The following is a 16,046-nucleotide window of genomic DNA, read 5'->3' as shown; positions in this document are numbered from 1 at the left end:
TGCTTTTAGAACTAGGTATGGACATTATGAGTTTACAGTCATGCCCTTCGGGTTAACTAATGCACCTGCAGCATTTATGGACATGATGAACAGGATCTGTAAACCATATTTGGATAAATTTGTAATTGTTTTCATAGACGATATACTTATTTATTCAAAAAGTCAGGTCGAACATTGTCAGCACTTGCATGCACTCTTAACTTTGTTAAGAAAAGAAAAGTTGTACGCTAAATTCTCGAAGTGTGAATTTTGGCTACAAGAAGTGCAATTTTTAGGACACATGGTGAATCACGAAGGTATTCACGTAGATCCTGCTAAGATAGAAGCAATTACCAATTGGAAGGTTCCGCAAACTGCAATGGAAATTAGAAGTTTTATAGGTTTAGCCGGGTATTATAGACGGTTTATTAAGGATTTTTCCAAGATAGCTATACCATTAACTATGCTAACCTGTAAAGCCACTATGTTTGAGTGGGGACCTAAACAAGAAGAGGCCTTCAGAATCTTAAAGCAGAAATTAACCAATGCTCCAATCTTAGCCTTACCAGAAGGAACTGGAGATTTTGAAGTATATTGTGATGCTTCAAAATTAGGATACGGATGTGTGTTGATGCAACGCAAGAAGGTAATTGCGTATGCTTCCAGACAATTGAAAAAGCACGAAGAAAACTATACGACTCATGATTTAGAATTAGGAGCTATAGTTTTTCCCCTTAAGATATGGAGACATTATCTGTATGGAAGTAAGTTTACTGTTTATACAGATCATAAGAGTTTAAGGTATATATTCGGGCAAAAAGAGTTAAACATGAGGCAAAGAAGATGGATGGAAATCTTGAGTGATTACGACTGTGATATTCAATATCACGAAGGAAAGGCAAATGTAGTCGCAGATGCCTTAAGTCGTAAGTATCATGAGAAGCAAAGGCGAGTCCGTGCTCTTAGAATAAATCTACAAATAGATTTAATGGAACAATTGAAGGAAATTCAGGAAACAGCAATCAAGGACGATGCCGAAGGAATGAAAGGTTACCTAAAAGAATTAGAACAAGGAAATGATGGAATTTGGAAATTCCACAAAAACATAATTTGGGTACCTAAGCAGGGAAATTTAAGATCAAAGATTTTAGAGGAAGCTCATAAATCTAGGTATACTATACACCCGGGAAACAATAAGATGTAGCAAGATTTAAGAAAGAATTTCTGGTGGATAGGAATGAAAAAGGATATAGCCGAATACGTATCGAAGTGTTTACCCTGTTCACAAGTTAAAGCCGAACATCAGAAACCTTCAGGTCTACTACAACAGTTAGAAATGCCTGTATGGAAATGGGAACTCATAAGAATGGACTTTGTTACTAAGTTACCCAAAACCAGAAAAGGTAATGATGCCATTTGGGTGATCCTGGAGTGATTAACCAAATCCGCTCATTTTCTACCAATAAAGGAAACCTTTAGCATGGAAAGGTTAGCCAAGTTGTATGTAGATGAAATAGTATCCTTACATGGAGTTCCACTCTCCATTGTATCAGATAGAGATAGTCGTTTCACTTCCCGTTTCTGGACAAGTTTCCAAGAATCAATGGGATCCCGACTCAATCTAAGTTAACCAACTGGGGTGTCAACACAAGCGAAAGTGAAAGGACAATCCAAACCCTAGAAGACATGCTCCGAGCATGTGTAATTGACTTTGGAGGTAATTGGGATAACCATTTACCATTAATCGAATTCTCCTACAATAATAGTTATCACTCAAGTATCGAAGCCGCTCCATTCGAAGCACTGTATGGACGCAAGTGCAGAACTCCCGTATGTTGGGCGGAAATAGGAGAAAGTCAATTATTAGGTCCAGAAATCGTGCAAGAAACCACAGACAAGATAACTCAAATCAAGGAAAGATTGAAAACAGCCAGAGATCGCCAGAAAAGCTATGCAGAAAATCGTCGCAAACCACTTGAATTCCAGATAGGAGACAAAGTACTGTTGAAAGTATCTCCTTGGAAAGGAATCGTACGATTCGGTAAGAAAGGAAAACTGAGTCCAAGATATGTTGGACCATTTCCAGTGATTCAACGAATAGGACCATATGCTTATCGCTTACAACTACCAGAAGAACTAGCTGGAGTACATGATGTATTTCATATATCCAATCTTAAGAAATGTCTATCAGACGAATCCCTGGTAGTACCTCTTCAAGACGTAGAGGTAAATGAAAGGCTAAAATTCATAGAAAAACCTTTACAAATAGAAGATAGAAAAATCAAGTTTCTCAAACACAAGCGACTAGTACTGGTAAAAGTCAAATGGGAATCCAAGAGAGGACCAGAATATACTTGGGAACTGGAGACAGAAATGAAGCGAAAATACCCTCATCTATTTCAATGAATCTCGAGGACGAGATTTTTTTTAAGGTGGGGAGGATGTAACAATTCTCATTCAAATCAATAAATTAGGATGATAATTAGTCAATACGGAAACCCTAATTGAGACACCCAAGTAATTCTGCACTAACCCTAAAATTTTCGGAACAATCGGAATCAGGATCAGGGCCCCTAAAACTCAGGGGGGATAAACCCTAATTAATAATTATCTATTCAATTTGCTGTCTAAAATTCGTTTAAGAAATATGTTGAGTCACCCAAGCTAGTCCCGAACTCAGCAAGTCTATGTAAATAGACTGCACCCCTTACGGACCGTAAGCATAACAGCCACTCTTACGGACCGTAAGGGATTAGGGCATACGGTCCGTAAGCATGTCTCAAAATTCACTATAAATAGCAGACATTGGCAGTAGCTTTCTGTTGTTATTTCGACGAAGAAATTCGTTATATAGAGCACGTTATAAGCAAATACAGTCCTAAAACACACACACTGCTTTCGAATCGCTGTCGCAAAACAGGGTAACTACTCGATCGCTATTACGATTCATTTTCCGAGATCAATATATCCAATGAATGTTTAAGTGCCGCCCACATAGGGTTATACTTTGTCGTTCGTCGTTAAATCGAGGAATGTTTAAGTATTGCACTTTGTCGTTCGTTGTGAGAATTTGATTTCGTGAGTTATCGTGACTGCTGTATTGATCACTAACCCAGTTTTGTGTGCATTATTATTAAATTTAGGTTAACAAGGCTAAATCATATTCTGTCCGTATTAAATCTGCAATGTGAGTCATTCCCCTTTTATAAACTATTTTCTCACAGTTTATGAGTCACTCTCTTTTTATCAACTGTTTTACAATACTCCAAATTATTTTCAGAGTTATAATTACAGTGATTAAGTTTATGTAATCACCAAATTACAGCCAGTATGTGGGGTATTGTGCACATTACTACTTTTTTTATCACTTTAGGTGGGCGAACATAAAATTAAGTGATACGTCATTCGTTGGGGCAGCCAATGGTGATATGACCACTGTCACAGATTCGGTCGAGTGACAAATACTATGGGTAGTTGGTTGATATCAGAAATATATGTAAAAGATCTTAATACTGTGAATTATAACAAATGTGTCGTTTTCAGTAAAATGAATGATTCACTCAGTATTTCCCCGCTGACAAAACCTTTTTCAAACATGTTTCAAGTGATCTACTATAATTCAGGAAAAGTGCCGGAGAGCATTTCAAGCTTACGATAGTGGCTCAGTCTAAAATAAAGAAATATGTCTAGAAATAAAGATTTATCAGTAAAATCTTATGTATTGTAAATTATCGGGGTTTTATCCCGGATTGTGAAATAAAATAATCGGGAAAAGTTTTTAGCTTTAAAACGATCCTAATGTTAAAGAATTCCGCTGCTAAAATCACATAAATAAATATCACGGGATTTCTGTCCCACGGCTCCTGAAACGGGTAAAACCGGGCCGGGGGTCGTGACACTAAACAACATGATTTCTTTAGATTTTTAAGCTTATGTTCATGTTTCATGTTTTTGATTCTTAGTGTTGATCATGATTATCAACATGTATATTCTTTTAACCAACAAAATATGATGTAAAATGAAGTGTAGAGTGTTCTTACTACTAGCTCAAGGCTATGGATGATCACTAGTTGACGAAGATGATAAATGTGGTGGATAAAAGCACAAGAGAAAGGTCCTTTAACTTCCGAAAGATCCAAGCTTCTTTACTATGCTTCTAACACCTTTGGATATGTATGGATTGAATGAGAAGTGAATGAAGATGATGGATGTGTGGAAATGGGTGTTCGGCCGAGTGTAGGATCGTTCCGTGACCCAAACGAGTCAATCAGAAGAGTTCTTGTCTGTTTCAAAGCCGGAAACAAAGAAACAGACTTGTAAAACAGCTTGTTTCACTATTAAACGTCTTGTTTATTGATTATAACATCAATACATATCAAACGACACGTCGGCATCACTTCGGTACCGGAATCTCAGAAGTTACAAATGATTTCACTTGGAGGGTATTTATATTGTCTTAATTCCGCGTGAACAGGCTCCAAGCAGAATTAGAATTCCAAGCGGAATCTAATTCCGCACGGAATTACACCAACACACTTCAAGCAGAATTAGCACCTTCCAAGCGGAATTACATCTAAAGCTATTTTCTCGAACTACGCGCCTTGATCTAACATCTTATGTACAAGACTCGATACAAGACGAAGTTGACAGACACATGCACCAACAGACTCCCCCTCGAATGTTGACGAGTCTTAAGTGTCGAGTCTTCAACGTCTTCAGTCTTTATCAGTCTTTGGGCTCTATCTTCCAGAATCTCGATCTGGCTCTTGCCTCACTCTAACTCTCTTCTTGCATCTTCATTATCAAATTCTTAGCTCTTGCATCTTCAGACTCTCTCTCTCTCTAACAGACTCCCCCTCAAGTTGTACTGGGATCGTAGACTGGCTTTCACAGGATCAGGATCGAAACCTGACTCTCTGTCTACTCATGATCAGAATCCTAGCTATCCTGCACATACTCTACCCAAAAATAAGATTTATAAATTTAACAATTTGACAAATTTAAACTTTTGCAAGTAACGATCTGAAAAATTTATCATTTAATAAATTTGATAGCCATTTGTAAATATGACTTTTCAAACAAAATCTTCCCAAACCTGTTCGTCATGTTCAGCACTCGGAATTTTGAAAATCAGCTTTCCAATATTAGTTGTTGAAAATATTTTTGAATTTTTCAAAATTTTATGCTAAAACACACTGAAAATCTTTTTGGAATTTTCTAAATGTAATGCAGAAACAGAAATATTTACAGACGCTATTTTTGTGATTTTGTGTAAGAGGATCATATCAGTTTATGAGACAAATCACTAACACCGTTAAGCTTTAAATATTTTAAGTTTTATGAGACAAATCACTAACACCGTTAAGCTTTAAATATTTTAAGTTCTAAACGATTCACTTAGATTGTCAGTATACAGGTCCACCTAAATTTTCACACAAAGCTCAATTGTTTCGAGATACGAGATTAGTGTTTTAAGCACGTAAACTTATTCGTGTGTCCCACCACTTGAATATACTCCCGTATCCATATCCTAATATTCAGTTTTACAGGTGAGTATACCTAGATGATATTTGTAAAGGGTTAAATGCGTAACCGTGAGAGCTCAGGTCAGAACTTCCGTTCAGCAGAGAGATGACGGCTCGACTTTTGGTGTGTCCCCTTTAGAGGATATTTTCTTCAACAACACATGATTAGCATTTTTCAATGTTTCATCACTTTTATGCTGAGGGCGGCGGTTTTATATCAAGCAAACGGAAAGTATTATACGGGGACTAGGCTATTGCTTCGGCAAAACCAGAAGTCCCGGGATAATACCCCAGATATCACTGAGTATAAAGACCTAGTATCTCAGAAAGAGGGACCTTTCAAACAAGATTTCGGGGGTTACCCATATATCCAAGAAATGTTCCCCACGAGACAAGCAAGTTTGAAATTTAGGTTTATATCTCGAAAACAATTTACTGAATGTGCAATGTATGTCCCCTTGATGTGTATGGATCTTCACAGAATTGTCAATCTAATCAAGAGTGCGGAATCCTCTTGATCAGAAAATAGCAGAAAACGTGTAAGAACAGCAAATCACTTTCAACAGGGTTTCTATTGATTATTAAACAAACGTATTACAATCAATCAAACCCTAATTCGTCCAAGACTATGTCTCTCACGAAATTCTATCTCTCACACAACTGTTTTTGGCTGATTAACCTAAACCCTAATGTCTAACCTTGTTTATATAACACAAGGTTTACAAGTTGGACTAGGGTTTACTACTTGGGCAAGCCCAATTCGTCCCCTATGACCCAATGTGGGTTTAGTTTAGCCCAAACTCAATTATCTCACTAATACAAAGCTAAACCTGCTAACTGTTTATCGCTTAACTAATTACAAGATAGCCAAAGACCAAATCTAAGCTGTTGTCACAGAATATGCACCAACAAACTCCCCCTTGACAATAGCTTCATAAAAACTTTGTCTTCAGTCTTCTTGCAATCTTCATGTAGTCTTGCACTGTCTTTGGTCTTTGGATAGCTTCAGCTTCAATAGCTTCTGTCAGCACAGACAGACTCCCCCTAAGTTGATGCATCCAATCACCAAATCTTCAAAAACGTTAGCACTTGAGTAAACTCCAGTTTAGCATTTGCACAGCAATCTTCAAACTCTTCAACTTTGTCTGCAATATAGAAAGGAGGATCTACCATGCATCCAATCAAACTCTCATCTTCACACTTCACAGCAACTTCTCAGCAACAAACCGCTTCAATCTGTATACTATAAAACAAACATCTCGAGAAACCATAAAAATTTTTCAACAAAGTTAAATAAATTATTATTATTCAAGAGATAGTTAAACTGTACCACAGATTAAGCATTTTCAACTTCATCACCAACACGCAAAACTTTTTGTTCAACACAGAAGAACCTGTCTGATTTAAAATTTTGAACTCATTTTCTAACACCGTCTCCCCCTATCAGTAACAATTCCTCCACGAATAATAGTTTTCCGTACGTTAAGAAGTTTAAATAGAAAAAGACACTATTTTTGGATTTTTATATTTTCTGAAAGTAAGTAAATAACAAAAACAATAAACACTCTATTTTTGTGACAATCACTGGTAAGAAGATCATATCAGCACAATCAAACTGCTTCACACAATTAGATTATTCTTTATTTAATGTTTTAGTAAAAAGCAGTTCAAGACGATTACCAGTATGTTTATCCACTTAAACAGAATGCATGAACATTTCAAGTACCATTACCGTATGATACATTAAGGTAATATTATAAACACTCTATTTTTGTGAGAATCACTGGTAAGAAGATCATATCAGCACAATCAAACTATTTCACACAATTCGATTATTCTTTATTTAATGTTTTAGTGAAAACAGTTTAAGACGATTACCAGTATGTTTGTCCACTTAAACAAAATGCATGAACATTTCAAGTACCATTACCGTATGATACGTTAAGGTAATTTTATTACTGATATATTAGTGCGTCCCACAACAAGATATACCCGTCGAGGATGGAAACAAATGTATCGATGTTGCCGGGTTTTGTGAGAAGACCTAGTAGATTATGAGATGGTTTGTGTGAGATTTCTGTGAAGGTAGCCTTTTGAGAGGCCCCTTTGGAAGATTTTGCGGAAGATTTCGATTTTGTCATTTTGAAGATGAGAATCGAAAATGAGATTGTGGAGAAATTTGATGAAATGTGATGGAAACTGCTTTGAGAAGAGAACTTTTAAGAATTCAATTCGACAGTGAAACCCTGTTTGGGTTTTGAAAGGGGGTTTTATAGAGGAAAAGTGAATGCTGACGTGCCAGTGGTTACAAAAGGTCTGACCACTAAGTACTGTCCGCCTGCCTTCCCCTGGTGAAGTGAAGGACAATACTTTTGAACAGTACTTTTTGTGAAAACAACTGGTGAAGACAGTAGTTGTAATGGAATGGAGAACAGTGGATGTTTTTAACTATTAGTGGATAGCACAACAGTGGATACAACATTGATTTTGGACATCAGTGCTTATCAAAGGAAAATGAGAACATGGGATGACTTTCAGCAGTGGACAGACATTGAAGTAGAGCAAACATTTGAACCCATCAGTGGTTATGGCAGACTTTTAGGATTTAATGAAAAATTCATTTTTAGCTATTTTTAAGGATGGATTTTTGATTTTCTGAAAACATTTTAATGCTTTTATTCATAGAAAACAGGATTTTGCCTGTTATTCCATGTTTAGCATGCCAATCCTAAAGATCAAGCTTTCAAAGGTGGATGTATCTAATGCTTTGGTTAGCACATCTGCCAGGTGATCCTTAGTTGGAACATGATACAGAGAAATCAAACCTTTTTCATAGCAATCCCTCACCAAGTGATGTCTGATGTCGATGTGTTTGGTGGTTGAATGGGAAACTGGATTTTTGATGATATTTTCTGCTGCCTGGCTGTCCAACACAAGTGGTGTTTTCAAGGCAGTGATACCAAAATCCAGTAACTGATTCTGAAGCCAGAGCAGTTGAACTGTACAGCTTGCAGCAGCTATATATTCTGCCTCAGCAGTGGATGTGGAAACAGCTGCTTGCTTTTTTCTTTGCCAAGATACTAAGCAGTTGCCTAGGAATTGGCACCCTCCTGAAGTGGACTTCCTTGTTTTATCACATCCAGCAAAGTCACTATCTGAGAAACCTGAAAGCTCAATTTTACCATCAGCTGGATACCAGATACCAAGTGTGGGAGCACCTTTGAGGTATCTGAATATCTTTTTTACAGCAATAAGGTTTGACTTTCTAGGGCTGATTGGGATCTTGCACAGACACATGTTGCAAACAAGATATCTGGTCTAGATGCAGTTAGGTACAATAAAGACCCAATCATGCTTCTATATATGGTCTGATCAACCAAATCATCATTTTCTTCAGACATGACCAATTTATTTGTGGCAGTGGGTGTACTAAAAGGCTTACAATCATCCATATCAAATTTCTTTAAAAGTTCTTTGGCATATTTGCCTTGATGGATGAAAGTACTATTTTGCAGCTGCCTTATTTGGAGACCAAGAAAGCATTGGAGTTTACCCATTGCACTTATTTCAAACTCAGCTGTCACGAGTTGTCTGAACTCTTCACACATTTTATTACATGTGCTTCCAAAAATGATGTCATCCACATAAATCTGGACAATCATCAAGTCCTTTCCTCTCCATTTTAAAAACAAGGTTTTATCAATCCTGCCTCTCGTGAAACCAATGGAAAGTAAAAAGGTGGAAAGAGTTTCATACCAGGATCTAGGTGCTTGTTTCAAGCCATACAAAGCTTTATTTAGCTTGTAGACATGATCTGGATAAAATGGATCCTCAAAACCTGGAGGTTGACAGACATATACCTCTTCTTGAAATTTACCGTAGAGGAATGCACATTTGATATCCATTTGGTACACCTTGATATTGTGATTGAAAGCAAAGGCCAGAAAGAGTCTGATAGCTTCAAGTCGTGCTACAGGGGCAAATGTTTAATCATAGTCAATACCCTCCTCTTGTCTGTACCCTTGAACCACAAGCCTGGCTTTATTCTTGATAACAATACCCCTTTCATCAGTTTTGTTTTTGAAGACCCACTTTGTGCCAATAGGACTAACTTCCTCTGGTAGTGGTACAAGTTCCCATACTTGTTGTCTTCTGAACTATTGGAGCTCCTCTTGCATGGCTTCTACCCAGCTGTTGTCTTTCAGTGCCTCTTGGTACTTGACTGGCTGATGGAGTGATAAAAAGCCAACAAAAAGACAAATGTTTTGAGATTGCTTTCTTGTATGCACCCCTTCATTGATGTTGCCAATGATTTGATCTGGTGGATGAGATTTCAAGAAGATGAGCTCTCCTTAGTATGGAACAATGGCGTTGAGTGGTGAGGGCTGCAGATGTGTATCATCTGAGCTAACCACTGCTGGTGACTTTGAGGACCCAGCAATGGTTTCAAAAGGTGGTGGCATTGGAGGTAAAGGTGTGGACATCTACTGACTTTGATCCACTGTTTGAGGACTTTTGTCAGCAGTGTTTGATGAGATAGAAGCAGGGGTTAAGGGGCTACTTTGGTCAACAACTATTGAGGTAGCAGTGGGAGAGCTTTGACAGCTTTTTTGAACACCTGATGCTCTTCCCTTTGAAGCAGACTTTTGAGGAATGATGATCTCATATCCATAGTCTGGTGATGCATCCTCTGATGACCCTGCACTGTTAGTCTTGACAACAGTATTTTCAAAAGTGAATCTATCAAGATCAAACAAATCAGCAGGATTTGCTGGGATTTTCATTGATGAAAGTTCATTAAACTTTACATTCAAAGTCTCCTCCACTGCCTTGGTCCGTGTATTAAACACTTTGTAGGCCTTAGTAGTGGTTGAGTATCCCAAGTGATAACCACAATCTACTTTGGCTGCAAATTTTGAGATCAGTGGTTTGATTTTATACAGAATTTCATAAGCAGTCTTTTTGTGCCTGGGGTTGATTAAAACTCTATTTTGGACATAGCAAGCAGTATCCCAAGATAAAGCATGGGCAGCCAAATACTTTAAAGTATGAGATCAGTGGTTTGATTTTATACAGAATTTCATAAGCAGTCTTTTTGTGCCTGGGTTGATTAAAACTCTGTTTTGGACATAGCAAGCAGTATTTACTGCCTCTGCCCAAAAAGTTAAAGGCAACCTGAATCTGCAAGCATAGTTCTGGCAGCCTCAATCAATGTTCTGTTCTTCCTTTCAACAACCCCATTTTGCTCTGGTGTTCTAGGGATGCTGTACTACCTTACAATCCCTTTCTTCACATAGAAGGCATCCAACTCCTTATTTTTGAACTCTGTGCCATTGTCACTCCTGAAGACTTTTACTGGAAGGTCAAAATGCTTGTCAACCTGTGTCACAAAGTCTTGCAAAATGCCTGCAGTTTCATCTTTTGAGTGCAAAATGTAAACCTGGAAAAGTCATCAACAATAACCAGACAATATCTCTTCTTTTTGAGACTCATGACTTGAACTGGGCCAAACAAATCCATGTGCATCATTTGCAAACACTAGGTTGTTTTGGACTCTTCAATGGACTTGAAGGAGCTTTTGTTCTGTTTTCCTTTTAAACAGGAAATGCAGTGCTCAGTACATGAAAACAATTTTTGTGGTAGTCCTCTTACAAGGCCATTTTTTTAGATTTCAGTTATGGTTTTGAGATTTGCATGCCCTAGTCTTCTGTGCCAAAGCTCTGTCTCTTTGTTAGAGGCAGCTGAGAACAGACAGGCATCAGCTCTAGGACACTCTCTTGACATGTCAACAACATAAACATTGCCACTTCTTTGAGCAACAAGTTTAGTTGTGCCTTTCTTGATTATTGCTTCAATCTTACTAACCATTTCTAGTCCAACAATCCTACAACAATCCTTTGTGAAGAATGAGCTAAACCCTTTATCACTCATTTGAGACACACTCAGGAGGTTGAATTTTAGATTGTCTATAAGATTGACATTTTCAAATTTTACATTTCCAGACTTTACTGTACCAGACCCCAGAACCTTTCCTTTACTATTATTGCCAAAGGATATATCACCCCCTCCATGAGTTTTAAAATCTTGAAGAAGGGCTTTACATCCTGTCATGTGCCTGGAGCCTCCACTATCTACATATCAAGGACTATCTAAGCATGCAGAATGTGACACTTGTGTCACCACGACCATGAAACAAATACCAAGCCAATGAAATATCGTATTTCATACTTGGGATCTTGTATAAATATGTGTATCTATTGCACATATCAATTCTTGTTCAATTTCAAACTTTACATTGCTTTCTTGAGAATTATACACAACCTGGTGCATAAACGTACTCAGTTTAAATGCGACAAATACTCCGGAACATCAACATATGCTTAACATACCTTAAATAACCTTTACATAACTTAGAAATAAGTTTTGAAGGCTTTGGTATGGCAAAAACAAGTTAATTCGCTTACAGGGACTAAACTTGACAAACTGCAAAAGTATTCCAATTTGAACGATAACGAACATTCCAGAACATGTTCATAAGTTAAACATACCCTAAATATCCTTTACATAGCTTAGAAATAGGCTTTGAGGGGTTTGGTATGCTAAAATAAACTTTTGGGTCATTCAGGGACTAAAAGTGTCAAAAAGTGCACAAGTTTGCACTTTCACGCATAACTTACGTTCTGAATACATCCGGACATCAAAAAATTTATGTAAACATCCTTATATTATGCCTTAGTGTATGGCATGAGAAAAATCCATTCGTCGCGCAATTTGGATCGTCTTTCGCGCTTATGCGCATTCCGTCGTAATTAACCGAACATCGCGACCGTACGGCCAAACGAACCGACATCCGAGATATTTTTGAGGACATTTTAAGTTCCCTATACTTTAACTTCATTTTAGAGCTTTGAAATGGGGTTAACGGGGCTTAAACGTGTCAAAAATGCATCAAATACCAAGTTTTGGGGCTGCAGGGACCAAAACTGTAAATCTGCCAAACTAAGGGCTTACGGACCGTAAGCCATCACCCATACGGTCCGTAAGGAGTCCCCAGTACAGCAGATTCAGTTTTAAATGCAGTTGCCTCTTCATGTAGCGAAAGGCCAAGCTGGCCCTTGTCTCTTCCAGCCAATAAGGGGCAAAACCTGCTGTACCAAAACATTGTGACAAGTGTATGGACAAGATCATGGCACGTTATTCAAGAAACGATCCTAACGGCTCTAATTTTCCTATTAATCCCCCCCTTTGGTGTAAAACCCACAAGAATCTGATCTAAAACTCTAAGTTGGAGCCATTGCTTCATACCTGAGTTCCTTGGATCGAGATTAGCATTCGGGGATCCTTTGTAAGTGTTCTTTCGTTGTTTTATCGCTTTTCGAGTCCGAAAGTCGAACTATTTTGACTTTATGCATTGACCAGTTTATGGTCGATGCGAAGTTCGTTGGAACTTCATAACGTGAGCGTGATCACGATGGTTATAGTCCGTAGTGACAATACCTACTGATTACCACGTTATCTAGGCTCAGTGACGAGTCGTAGTTTCGGCCAAAATGCGCATTCTTGCGTATTTTGTAACCAAACTACTCGTGAGCATCAAAGCCGTTTGTTTTGATGCCAAACCTGTTTTCTAAACTTAGTTAAGCATGTTCTAACATGCTTAGCTCGTCACTTTTAGTTTAGTGCATATATAGGGTCGTAAGGTAAGCGATCTAAACCATCGCTTATACTTTCGAACCCGACCCATTTGGTCGATCATTAGGATCCGACCAAACACATTAGGTGACCATAGCTGTAACCTCCCGAGGTTATACCTTGTGGTCACGATGTTAGGCGTTCCAAACGCGTTCTACGTGAACGACGCGTTAAGGTAGCATAAGCTAGCTAAACGGGTCGTAATGGGTCGCAAGCACTTAGGTTAGGTTTCATTTTAGTATGTAGGCTTTGTTAAACCATATTACACGAGTCTCCATACTCGTTTGGTTTACGAACCCGCATACTATCCGATCCTTCCGATTTAGGTCCGGTATATTAACATAGCTACCTATTAGGTGCCGTTTGATATTCCGTGATCTCTAGCATTATTTGGTTATTATACAAGAACTTCAAAGCAATCTCAGGTGAGTACATTGAACCCCTCTTTTACTGTTTTCCAAACTGCTCTGGGGTGAAACACATGTGCCTACTTGTTACTTTCATGCTTTTCCCGTTTTCACATCATATACTTGCTATGTTCGATAGTACATATATACTACATGATTTCATTATGTTCATGCTATGTATGCCCATTGTGTGCGTACTTAGTACATTGCTTTACATTACATTGCATGCTATGTATGCCCATTGTGTGCGTACTTAGTACATTGCTTTACATTACAAGCTATGTATGCCCATTGTGTGCGTACTTAGTACATTGCTTTACATTACATTTCATGTTATGTATGCCCATTGTGTGCGTACTTAGTACATTGCTTTACATTACATTCTATGTATGCCCATTGTGTGCGTACTTAGTACATTGTTTTACATTGCATTTCTGTTGCATATGCTCATCCAGCATATGAACACATTATGCTACATTTTGAACCGTTGTGACCATTTGACTATGTGAACCGTCTAAACCCGTTTGATTATATGAATCGTTTGTAACCATTGAACCGTGTGAACCAGCTATATCCGTTGACATGATTTACATTTGACAATAGACATTTGACTATACATGAACATTTCTACAATTGTTAAACACTTCATCCCAATGGTTTGGTTTGAGTAAGTGATTAAGTAACGAGGCGTGTGTAATATGATACAAGCATGGTGGATACGCCGCTGGTACTTCCTATATATAAGTGTTTGTATGGTATTACATATCGTAGCATTATTTGAATCATTTCAATTTGAGACATATGACATTTAATACAAATAACACACTTTTCACGAGACATTGTTTTAGAAACGACTTATCTTATACAAACTCATTTTACATGGTTATCCGTTTATCCATACAGTGTTCTCTTATTTATACATATCATCTGATATTATCGTTTTTCGAATGGTTTATAAAGCAAGACAAATTACAAGGTTCATGACTGACTGTTACTAAACAATTCTTTAAAACTCAAGTCAAGAATCCCACTTTCACAAAACCTATGTTTCTCACAGGCATTTTTATGCTGACGTACCTACTTTCACATGTGTTTTCAGGAGCTGTTCCATAAGATGTTGATCACGATACTAGGGCGGACCTGTGCCTTAGAGACTAAAAATGAAGATAGAACTAGTATAACTATGTTTTAAATTCTGTACTTCCTTTTAAGACAATGTAACACCCGTGTTTGATAAATAAAATGTAACTTTAATTTCCATGGTTATGAAACAATTAATTCTGTCCACAACACTCCCCGACGTTTTCCGCCACGTTTTGTATGTTCCACGTGGTCGGGGTGTGACAGAAAAGTTGGTATCAGAGCCAATGGTTATAGGGAATTAGGTTATTAGTAATGCTTTGACCTAGTCTATAACCTTCCTAGGACCCTAACGCAAGTTTACTTGCGTTTAGTCATAAAACAATACCGTCACCTATCCTTAGGCGACGACCACAACAAGAACATAAATTTCAAAACCGCTTTGAAAACTAATCATCCGTTCTAGGATGATTGATTACTAGGTTTTGAACCCTCTGTTATAAGGTTTTGAACCCTCTGTTATAAGGTTTTGAACCCCTTTGAACTTTCAAAACTCTCGTCAAAGTTTTGGGTCCTAAATAGTGTGAACACGTGCAAACTGGAAGAGTGAATGCCTGTACCCTGGGTTTTCTATCTAAGGCTAGAGTGTTCGTACAAATCCACATAATCGGACCAGTCACTCTTACCTGGGAACTCTTGGGGTTAGTGTCCACTTATAGGCAAGCATGTCTTCGCGATACACTATGAGGATCTATTTTGCTTTGATTCAGCCTTGGTGTTGTTTGTTTGCTTCGTGGATTCAAACAAATGACCCTCAACCATGATTATGGCCGGTAGTTGTAACATCCTATTCTTACCCAATGCCATTTCATTTGTTTTCTTTCTTGTTCCTCTTTTAAAATGCCTCCTCGACGCGAAAACCAGATAGCGACTGCCGAATTGGCAGAGATCATTGCGCAACAAATGGCTGCTCAATTCCCAAACCTCTTTGCTCAATGGAACCAAGCCAACAACAACAATAATGCCCACTGCAACTTCAAGACGTTCAACTCGGCTAAGCCATCAAAGTTTTCTGGGTCTCAAGGAGCGACTGCACTTCTACAATGGTTCAAGAGTTTAGAGAACACCTTCAGACATGTTCAATGTCCAAACGAGCGAAAGGTAGAATTCGCATCTAACGTCTTTGAGAAACGAGCTTTGACATGGTGGAATGGTGTGATGAGAGATAGGGGTGCTGATGTGGCACTGGCTCAAACGTGGCAAGAGCTTCGAGCTCTGATGATGAAGGAATTCGGTCCTCTTCACGAGATCAGGGCCTTGGAAACGGAGTTCGATGATCTTAAGCATGTTAGCGGTGAGCATC

The sequence above is a fragment of the Helianthus annuus genome, chromosome 12 (genome assembly GCF_002127325.2).
Source record: "Helianthus annuus cultivar XRQ/B chromosome 12, HanXRQr2.0-SUNRISE, whole genome shotgun sequence".
Taxonomy (NCBI): domain Eukaryota; kingdom Viridiplantae; phylum Streptophyta; class Magnoliopsida; order Asterales; family Asteraceae; genus Helianthus; species Helianthus annuus.
This window is presented reverse-complemented; position numbering follows the sequence as displayed.